Below are 11,306 nucleotides of genomic sequence, written 5' to 3'. Positions count from 1 at the left end.
AGAGCCAGACTTGCTCTGGAGTTAGAGAAACATATTCTGCCTGTGCTAATGTGCCATAAATCAGTGTTCACCAATACTCCATGGTTTTCATGTCGGGAAAAGTTTCTAGAAAGCAGACGAGACAGAAGAATTTATCTACAGCAAAGAGTAGTGCGAGTCACAGGCTGGAAAACAGCTCCAGAAGTTCAGAAGTTGCTTGGCTTGTTTTTGTTTTTAGGTTTTGGAAGTGTCCTGACCTCAGGCCACCATAACCTGCAATTCTTATGATCTAGGAGGGAATGGCACTGATGAAAAATCCACACTGGCTCCGCATTTCAAACATTCTCAGCTTACTGGATGGTTTCTAATTGACCAGCAGCGAATTCATCAATAAAAAGAGTGTAACCAACTACAAATACCTGTCACCAACATTATGAGTTTGGGAGGTACAAATCATACACTGTCATCTTCCAGCTTGGTGTTAAGTCAATATCTAAACCAGATGCAGTGGTGGCATATGATGTTTTTCTAACAAACTACCCAAATAGATTAGTTGCTTTTGGTCTCATAGTAAAAAAGACACATGGGAACGCAACATGAAAACACTCCCCCTTGTAAAGACACGTGGAACATGAGCATTCACAATCAGCTATTCATTACAGAGGCTTTTGAATCTGTGAATAATTTCTACCCACTGGAAGAAATGAAAGGCACAGTATCTGCACAGGTGACAGGAGGAGAAGGGATCCCTTGTTCCCCATTGGAGAGGAACACATTTAGTTCTGCTACGTGGTCATCCACTGAAGAGGAGCTCAGAAGCAATCTGGATGCATGCATTTTAACTGCAAAAAAAAAGAAGAAATTCAGCTAGCGGAAGGAACATCAAGAAATAGTAAGTAAAGCTAGTCCAGGATTTTAATTAAATAACATCAATAACAACAACAAAAGACACCAAAACCTGGCACATTTTGGTGGGCAGAACTAATATTTCCTTAGGAAATACATGTTAGACCTTGGGGGATTATGTCAAGCAATTTTTATTGTATTTTTTTTTGGCTTCCAGTTGTTGAAATACAAATGCAATTATGTTTTTAGGAGCTAGACACTGAACACTGCAAACCAAACCTTGAAAACATTGGCTTTACAACCATAGTAGTTTGTCATTGGGCTCCCCAACGAAACCATGAAAAACTTTTAAGTAAAAGCTTCATTATAAACTTTGCCAAACTAAACTTGCAGAAACAATGACCAGTTGAGGTTGCAAGTCATAGGGCTGCTCTGAAGGTTCAAAAGCTCTTCAGACAACTGTAATTGGGTGGTCACTACAGGGTCATGATGTCTGATATCATTTGCAGTCAATGCAGAATCCCTTGCAGAGGATCTCAGGGTAACAGCACAAGAGACGTACTTATTGTCCTATTAGAGGAAGTTTATACAACTAAGTCAACAGAAAAAACTACAGGGATGGAATGACTAGAAAGTCTCAAAGGATGAAGGATAAAATGAATAAACAAATCTACCCTACCACTCCATGACAGTGCACACGCAGGCAATGGTGACTTACTACATTCCTCAGCACGTAAGGACCCCAAATGCATGTATGCCAGTGCAATCACCAGGGTGAGACAGCTGACTTTGGTACACCCTCTTTTTCTACAGTCCCCAGCATGGCTCTCTGTGTTGTCCAGGCACCAGAAATTTCTGTTCAGCAGACTGTTTACATATGAGTCCTATTGAAGCTTAAAAATAAATATGCCCTCCAGTATTTTCGTGAACACCAGTAAGCAGATCCCTGAAATTAAGGAGGTGCTTTGCAGAACTCAGCCGGCGGTCAGCAATCAGATGGATCCATGGTGACACTAAGTAGATTGATACCTGGAATTTGCTTCCTGTTGTCTTTCCTGAGACACGACAGCCAGCACTGCCTGCCTGCCAAGCAGATGAGTAGGGTGGAAGATCTATTTAAGCACTGGCTGCACCTCACAAATTCCAGTCGGGATTTCAAAGAAAGGAGATGCTCTTCCACACCCCACAGATGTTGCTCGTTTCTGTGCCAGCAGCTGAGGAATTGCACGTACCTCTCTCCAAAGCCTAGCACAATAGCCATGCCATTCCTGCATTTTGGGATCAGTGCTAAGTCTTGAACAAGCAAGATTGACTTTTCTTCACTTATTGTTACTGTATGGGATCTTTCTGAGTAAGGCTCTAGAGTTTTGCATGTGGAAATAGACTTTAAAGTCTGTGCTGGTTGTAATCAAAGTGAATGTCTGCCAGAGTCATTTTTGAGGGAGTAAAACCAACACCAGTTATTCATAGTCCTACTCCCTGACCTCTCTCTTACCTCTTTTTCCTTGCCCTATGTTCTCCTCCCTCATGATAGAGAAACAGGACTGTAGATTTATGATCTATCAAGTATATTACTGTTGGTCTCTCCACCCATTCATGAGCACTTCTGACTATCTATATCACTTCCCCATTTTTTTGTGCTAAAACCTTTAGCATTTCAAGATATCCCACGCTTTTTTTGTTGTTGTTGTTGTTTGTTTGTACTGTAAATGCTTTGAGTCAGGGATTGTCTACTTCTGCCTGTGTGCTTATACAGTGCTGAAGACAATGGGACTATTCTTGGTTTATCATTAGGCATCACCGTAACAAATCTAACGACAACAGTTGGAACTACCTGCTCCCATCCACACCCTGACATGAGGGTTTGTAAAGTATCGGATCACTGTTGGCAATCGCTCTATAACACGAAACACCCTTCTCGAGCATCAGAAGTCAGAACATCTTTGTCTGAAAAAATTCATTCACACAATAGCATCTGCACACCGTGTTCTGCTCAGAGGGAGAAACTTGTTTATGAATGAAGGCGAGGAGCTTGCTCACAGATGTGAATGTGAACAGGCTGTGCCATGCAGGTAACTCTAGTCTGATATTGTCAGATCTGGTTACCTTGGGTACTAATGATATCAATCAAGCCTGTGTTACACACGTAATCCTGGGTACCAAGGTCATCTACGTTAGCTTGCACAGATAAAACCAAGCATTGGACTTAGCAGATTCTGGGTTCATTGGCCCCAGTTGCAGAGATCCAGTCAAAGGAAGATATGACTATGGGGCTCTGAGAAGGCTGGGATTACCTTGAAAAGATCTAGGAGCATTTGCTGCAGAAAAGCTTCATAAATCTGAGGTTATCACTTTGCTATATTTGACATCTTTCCTTTTGAACAAAGCTATCTGTTAGGAAGGACACTTGCAGTAGATGGTGAAGGATCTCAGGTGTTTCTGCTCCAGGGAAGCAAAGCAGGTGACATGTCAGTCAATGGTCCCTCATCGTCATTGATATATCCCGTTCCACTAAGCATCGGGCCTGATTTGGTCTCTCCCTAGATGACACAGTGGCTAGATTTAGATGGTGAGTACACATCTTGTCTATCATAAGTCCTATAAATAGTTGGCGTATCCATGTACAGTATCTTACTGGACTATTTACAGCATGATCCAAAGCCCCTTGAAGCCAATGGAAAGGATGCCATTTACCTTACAGGGCTTTGAATCAGGCCATTATAAACTCCTTACCTCTAGGGTATGTGACCACACTCTTCCAGGCCTATTGCAACGTGCATGGCAAACCATGGGCTGTAATAGGCTTCCACGTGGACCTGCTGCACTTTCTGGCTATGGGTAAATCATCCCAATGGGGGAGAGGAGAAATAAAACACGGAATGAAAGCAGGCATGTAGAAGGGACAGGAGATGGAAGGAGTCCGTCTTCTGCTTTGCTACATTTTCCTGCTTGTGATAAGGGAGAGACTAGAGAGAAAGAAAAATGAAAAAGGATGAGATGAGAGCAGGTTAGGAGATATCTGGTGGGAGGTCCTTGTGGCTTGAAGTCTGCTGTCTGTACTGAGATGCATTGAGTGAGCCTATTTTCTTTGTTTAGTATTTGTTATTGTGTCTCCTACCTCGAAATGGGAACAACAAGTCCTGAGAGGGCGTCTGCTCTCAGTCCTTCTGCACAGCACACATACCAGCAGAATTAGGTTGTGTAAACTTCCTTCAGTGAAACTCTCACAGCAGATAACATTCTGCTTTCTACAGCAACAGGGAGGAGGGACAAGTGAAATGTCCCAGCATAGAGGACTGGGTGACAGGCTGTTCTGTCACTCCCCTCCCAGCCCTGGCTCACTGATGTATTCTGATATAACACGCCAGTGAGGGCAGTATCACTGGTACCTGGGTAGTGCCCAACAACCCTGCTAACCCAGCAAAGCCCTTGTGCTTGGTGCTATACAAACAGAACGGACCCAGTTTCAGGCAAATTGCAATACAAATATAAATAAAAGGAGGTGATTAGGGGAAAACATTTAAAAATGAGCTTTCATCTTTATCTAGCTTCCTGTAGGCCAAGTGAGGGATTGTATAATTGATGTGAAGGAGGTAATAAGGAATATTTTCCCTGCCCATCTTACTGTGTACCACTGGAAAAGCAGAGATGGGCATGCTGCAGAAATCTTCACACCTCTGTTACTCGGTGTTCGGGGTCAAACAGGGACACATTTCATAACCCTGCCTCAGTAGGCAGAAAGGAGGCAGCCCTGATAACAAGGGAACCGATATCAGCGCAGTGGGCCACACCTCAGCATGGGGCTGTGGGCAGGGAGAAAGCCCTGCAGGGTCTTGCTGGTGGGATCAAGGGGCTGGGAAGGCCACAGCATCATGCTCATCCCTTTCAGGGTGTGAGAAGAGGATCCTGAGCTGTATGGGAAGACCCCCAAATCCTTCCTGCAGGCAGCAAGTGCTGCTGGGTGAAGGTGGCTCAGCTCCGGCAGATGCAGTGCCAACTCCACCTGCTCACCAGAGCTGGAAACCACCTGATTTCTGCAATTACACCTCTCCTGGCCTCTAAACCCTGTGCTTGGGGAAGAGAGAGAAAGGGAGCAGAAAAAGGCAGAAAGGACGGTGAGGACAACTGAGGAAAGGGAGAAGGGCACAGCAGAGAAAAGGCAGGAGGGTCAAAAATTGTCACTGCAAAGAGTATCAAGGGAGAACTGAGAAAAACAAACAACAAGATGAACAGGGGAGAGATGAAACTACCTGCAGCTGGGGAAAGGTTTGCACAGGGTGAATGGGTAAAGGAAAGTTGGCTGCAGCAAAAATCCCAAAAGACAGGAAGAAGGAGGGTCCCAGAAAGAAGAGGTGCCGGTGGTGCTGGATGCTGTGGAGAAAGTTACACAAACTCTCTACCGCAGGGCTGGCAAACCTGTCCTTTCTGAATCACTTTGTGCCCTGAAGCAGGAGGGTTAATTTCTTTTTCTGCCGCAATCCTAGCTAGTCTAACTGCGGATATTACTATTCATATAAATATCTAATAAGGGATATGGTGTGGAGCAGCTGGAGCTGAGCTGTGGAAGGTGAATGATGTTAATGATGTTTTTTCATTGAGGACTGGGCACCAAGTTTAGGTCTTCTCATGCTCATCTGTCCCACAAATGAGACAAGATGGACAACAGAAGAGTGAATAAATAAAAACTCATGATTCTTCTGGAGACTGTGCTTCAGCAAGCAGGAGAAGGCAGGTAGCCGGACACGTCCCTTGCTGTCAGCATCCTCATTTAGCCCTGTCCGCAGAGAGGAGACATCATTCCCTTTACCACAACCTTGACTCATCTGTCAGCTTTTTTGTGCTGAAAATTGTCCGCAGGTATCTAGCTTCTAAAAGTGGGATTTTTCAGGAAGTGGGAGACAGCCCTGGCAACCTCAGACAAAACCAGGCCAAGCCTGAGGCAATGCTCTCAGCAGCTGTTCTGGAGAATGTCAGCATTGGTTTCTGCAGAACTATGGGGTCAGAGTCTTCAGTGTCCTCCCTGAACCCTGGTAATCAAAAAGGAGAGGGGGGATGACTTTCTACCATGGGTGACATAGTTCACTGCCTTTAATACTGCAGAAATTACTGGTCCAGCCAAAGGAAGGAAGGAAGGAAGGAAGGAAGGAAGGAAGGAAGGAGGGAAGAAATCATCACCAAATGTTTTGGCTTAGTTAGAAACAAAATAAGCCTCTTCTTTGGCTTCTTTGTTTTGTTGCTGAAACCTTTTTAAAAATTTACTCCAGTCACCGGAAAGCTTTAAGTCAACTGAGAGCACAGCATGGTGATGAGTGAGAGCCATCTTAAGCTGACATCTTGGCCACCTCCCAGGTCTGGGCTTGCACCCCCATGCACTCACCCCAGAGGTGAGTGGTTCTCTGGGACTTTTGCTGATGGTGTTCAACTTTGCAAAAATAATGAACTCCCTGGAGCCAAGCTTATACCTCAGGTGACAACCCACCCCCTATCCCCCACCACCCCCAGCATGTTCTAGCCCTCAAGCTAGAAAATAGTGAGTTAGGATTTTAGAAAAAATCTTGAACTGCTCCAACAAGAGGTAAAGGAGAAATGCCGTCTTGGATACCCCTTAGCTCTGTGGCTACTTGACAAGCAGAATACCCCAATTCAGTGTTACCCGATCCTCCTGGACAGCCCATCTCCTCCTCAATGAGCTATTCGCAGGAAAGTTTTCACCACTCCAGAAGCTGATGAAGGATGATTTGTGTTCTCTATTCCACTGTCTGCCTTCAGGCTTTCATGGTGTTATTTTTGCATGCACAGTCCAGGGTTGTTTTGGTCTAATTTATGCAGCCCTCGGACAGTCTGCTTGAAACCCAAGTCTCCGAGGAAGACTTAATGATAAGGTTTAGAGGGCTCTTGTCTTTTGACATTCAGCACTTCCTCCCCACACTGCTTTGTTCTTGACTGATACTAGGTTAGTCATTGCAAAGAGAGGGAACACAGCCGGGGTGGTCACTGAATGCAGCCTGAACTCCACAGCAACAGATCCCCAGCAAACAGCTTTATGCCTTGCTCATGAAAGAAAGCTCTTCCATTGACATCCACAGGCAATTTGCTCATGGATTATCAGATGTAGTTGCTTCCTCCAGCTTTGCTCTGTCTTTTAAGTAAGGTGAGTCCCATTCTAGCTATAAGCAATACTGCCTTTAGTGTTTATGCATGACTTGGCCTCCTTAGTAATACATGCCTTAAAAAACCTACAGGTACAGCTGATCTGGTTGCAAGGGCCTATGCCTAGTGTGTGCAGTGCCACAGGCAGCAGATTTGTGCTTAGAAGATGGAAAACAAACAAATAAACAAATAGTGCTTCACAGCATCTAAAGAAACTAGTTTTAGGAGTGACATAACTCTACAAACCTGACAAAGCCGTTAAGTCATCTGGAAATGATAAAGACAATTCATTTTTAGGGACCCAGGCTTTAGATTACTGTTACTTTTAGCAAACATGATGTAATGGATTTGGAATTCAGCCCTGGAAAATTTAACTATGTTTTGATGGAGTAAAACATAACAACAGGTTTGGGGGTTCCCTTCCCTTCCCTTCCCTTCCCTTCCCTTCCCTTCCCTTCCCTTCCCTTCCCTTCCCTTCCCTTCCCTTCCCTTCCCTTCCCTTCCCTTCCCTTCCCTTCCCTTCCCTTCCCTTCCCTTCCCTTCCCTTCCCTTCCCTTCCCCTGCATGGATTTTCACCTACTCACCTACTGTCTTTACAGAATTCAAGGTTCTACTTCCAGGGTGAGCAAATTGTAGAGTACTGGATGCAACCTATTTGTCAGGGTATGCAATGAGAAGTAACAGTCTCATACCCTTAGCCTGTGCAGGTCTTCTTTACACCAGCCCTGGGACATCACTCCTTCAATGTTAGCTGCAGTCTGTTCCAGGAATTCCAACTCTCTTCTGTTTCAAACAGTCCAGGGTAAAGATCTTTGCTCCTTCCCCTGCAGCCTTCTTCCCTGCCCAGTGCTGGCTAATGGAATTGTGCTTCTAGAAGTGCTGAAGTTGGCTGCTTAATGCCAAGCAGCACCTTGACAGGTTTCATTTCAGGTGCTTGATGAACTCGCTGCTGGCTTAAAACCCATGGCAAGCTTTACTCTGTTTAATTGCCATGTGTTTCTGTAATGAAGGGGAGAAGAATAGTAGGGCAATTACCATTGTTCAGATGACTCAGGAAACCAGTAATGAGAAGGAGAATCTCTCACCACTAGGTTACCAGATCACACGTGAGTTAGGTGTGTTTTCATGAATGGCCTGAGCCAATCTAAGTCAGATTTTTACCTAAACATGTGGCATTGCTCTCCTGCCCCTGCCCATGAGTTCCCTTCCTTTCTCCTGTGCTAGCTGTAGGGTCACACATCAGGCTGATCCAGCTGAATGCTCTACCCAACAGAAAGCAGGAAAAAAAGCAGAGTTCCCTCATCTGAGTCCCCTGATTTGTCAGACTGCTCAACTGCACCATCTCCAAGGTGCACAGGCGATGGGGTGGGAATGCATGTAGGGCTGAGTCACCACTTTCAGATGTAGTACCGAAATTAGGTTGCCTTAAGCCAATGATGAAAGCAAAGAGAAAAAACAAACAATGTCTTTTTCATCTAGGAATTAAAAGTCTATCCATTTGTCATTGTTACACTCTCTGATGTCTTTATAATAATTGCAACAAACCTAAAGGATGCAACTCATCTCTGCTCATTCATCCAGCTAGTTTAAGCTAGTTTCTCAGAACCCTCCAGTCAACGGAGAGAGAAACTTCCAGAGGAAGCATCCAGACATGGATGTTTAAGGGAGCTAAGACATCCTCTGAAGATGCTTTTAAGTACAGAGAAAATTCAAGCTTCAACTCCATGATATCTGCATTTCACACCCCATCTTGTTCTTGTCTGGAATCTGGCTCAGAAATCTCTGCTCTGTAGTAACCAGGCACTCTCCACATTGACGTATTCCCACTGTAAGCCAGTTCCCCTTCACTTCTCCTCCCCTCCAGCACTGGGACTGCACCTGCAAGTGGCCAAACATTTTCTTCAGTGTGCTTTGGATCAGGCTTGTTTGGCCAGCAGCAGGTTCACAAAAGTAGGGTTTGTGACTTCATAGCAATCAGCCCCAAAAGAAGCTGACATCATATACGCCAGCTGTGTTCTGCCCCAACTGCTGTCTGCAGCAGGCTAATCAGGGACAGGATGCTAGGCATGATGCACCCAGCTTTCTGAGCTCTTCCTGGGGAAATCAGATAGAAGTGTATCCTTCTAGAGAGCGATTGATTTGTGGGGTAGAGGGAAGAGATGTTATTTTATTAATAATTTTTAACAGCAGCTTTCCCTCCGGAAGTTCTTTTCTGCTATCTTAGGGCAAGGCCTATGAGTGTATAACTTAAAAGATCTGGTAAGGAGATTTCGATCATAATGACTTAATTAAATGAGGTGTTTGGGGAGTTTAATATTACATCGTTGATGATGGCTGGCTGATTGTTTTACTTGCCTTTGATCAACTATGTGAGTGGAGGGTCATCCCAATCACCGCGGGCCTACAGTATCCGTCATCACCCCTCAGTCCTATTTGTCTTGCGTGTGTATGCAGAAAGCCTGCTTTTGATGAACTGTGAAAAGAAAGATGAACTGTTGTAATGAAAACATTCCCTCCCCAAGATCCTCTTTAGACAACATTCAATTGGTTTGACCTTGTCCCCTCTTGCGGAGGACAGTAATGATTCCTGCAGATGGCTGGGTCATTCCTTGGACACTTGGGAGCAAGGGAGCTGGATTCTCCGTCTGCATTAGCTCTCCAGCTATGTAGGCTGCAGCTGGGAAATGCAAGAGCAATATGGGCAGAATACCTGAGATAGTTGTCATCTAGCCGCTTGGAGTCCTCATAGATGTCCTGGGATGCCTATTTATACTCAGGGACTTCACCTAGGCTCATGGCACACGCGCACCCTAGTACATGCTAGCTCACCAGGGAAAGCCGGATCTCTCCGGGCTGCAGTCTCCTCTCTTGCTGAAGCAAAGGCATGGCCTGAGGGAATCTGGCAGTCTCCTGCCTTAATGCTCTCTTGCTCCCAAAGAGGCAGACTTCTCTGAGATATTTAGAAAAGGGACATAAGACCTGGTGATGAACATAGCCTTAGTATCCTTTGAAGCAGTCTTTGGGAGAGAAAACCCCTAGATCAGTCTTAGGGAGATGTCCCTGTCCCTCTGTCAGCTAAAAATGTGACCATATTGGAAATGGCAGCCCATTTGTTATCAGGGGAGAAAAGAGACCCTTTCTGTTACTGTCTGGTCCTTCTGTGACTGCTCCAAAAGGAGCTGCAGCTACTTTAGTGACATAAGTCTTGCCTTTGGAAATATACACAAATGAAATACATGCCCACTGGCCATATCCTGCTGGTTTTCTCATTCTTCCTCCATTTCAGATGTTTCTTGAAAATGCAGTCTTCATATGTATGGCAGTTATAAGGCACCCTGACACTTGGGCGCAGGCCAAAAACTGACCGTTCTTGCTTTGTCATGTTTCAGTGAAGCAAGAATGAAACTATTTCTCTTGGAAATATCACAGCTGCCAGCATCCTGATACCTACGTCAAGGAGTCTTTTGCCAGATGCTGCTGTCTGTAGCTCAGACTGGTGGGGGTGGGTTTTTCTGCCTACCTCTGCAGCATGGGATCATGTAGACATGAGCCATTTGATCAGTTTAATCATGTTTCCTTCCACTGAAGGTGTTTTAGATATTGCAGCCTGAGCTGGCTTCACTTTCTCTTGTCCTCTGCCAGAGGCACATAACAGTTTAGTCACCTGGAAGACCACAGCCCTGTCATTTTGCCAGTCAGGGGCTCTGTACTGGGGTATTCCAGTTTGACTGGTCCAGGTGGGATATGAGAGCAGCCAGAATGCTTCTTCTTGTGTCAGCCCTAGTGCGTACTCACCCCATAGCTTGCTAGTAGTGCAATAAGCCTACAACCCCCCCAATACTGTCCAAGGGAGGCAGTGCTTCCAGCAAAGGTCTGCAGATTTAGTGACATTCATTCAGGCAGAATTCCTCATGGACCTTAAAAGATGTTTTGCCAGAGCAAGAGCTGGCAGAAGTGGCAAATAGAGAAAGAGTGAGCTCAGGTCTGCACTGTGGGGTTTTCTCCAGACCAAAAATGTTACCCAAACACCATTGTATGAGAGAAGAAGTGGTCCCTCTGACCGGTATCTGAGGCAGGACAATGAGGCTACAACCCCTAGTTTGATTCATCATGCAGCTACGTGGGTAGCAGCCTGGTGCATGCGGCAACAGGCATCAGGAGATTACTTGCTTTGGTAACTTGGGCTGGGTGTTCAGAACCCAAAGTAAACACTCCATTCGCAGGTTTGTAAAAAGGCTTAATACCCTGTATTCAAAAAACACCTTTAATTCAGCTGCATTTTAAAGCAACTATATCTTCTGCATGCGCAGAACAGAAGGTGCAGCTAAACT

The 11,306-nt window shown here is 45.1% G+C and overlaps 1 long non-coding RNA gene across 2 annotated transcripts; it reads right to left on the bottom strand.

Annotated features, from left to right (window-relative positions):
- Positions 1–351: 351 nt before the first annotated feature.
- On the bottom strand, positions 352–8,909 carry LOC121068265. Of its 2 annotated transcripts, XR_005818765.1 has the most exons (4): positions 8,720–8,909; positions 7,560–7,974; positions 3,120–3,365; positions 352–821 (listed from the first exon to the last, which is right to left on the bottom strand). It is a non-coding gene; the product is annotated as an uncharacterized LOC121068265 (long non-coding RNA). The 2 variants fall into 2 exon arrangements; XR_005818764.1 differs by lacking the exon at positions 3,120–3,365 and having other exon boundaries at positions 8,720–8,907.
- Positions 8,910–11,306: the final 2,397 nt, after the last annotated feature.

This window comes from Cygnus olor, chromosome 3 (assembly GCF_009769625.2).
Source record: "Cygnus olor isolate bCygOlo1 chromosome 3, bCygOlo1.pri.v2, whole genome shotgun sequence".
In the NCBI taxonomy this organism is placed as follows: Eukaryota; Metazoa; Chordata; class Aves; order Anseriformes; family Anatidae; genus Cygnus; species Cygnus olor.
Note: the sequence above shows the minus strand (reverse complement) of the source record. Positions and strands in the feature narration are given on the sequence as shown.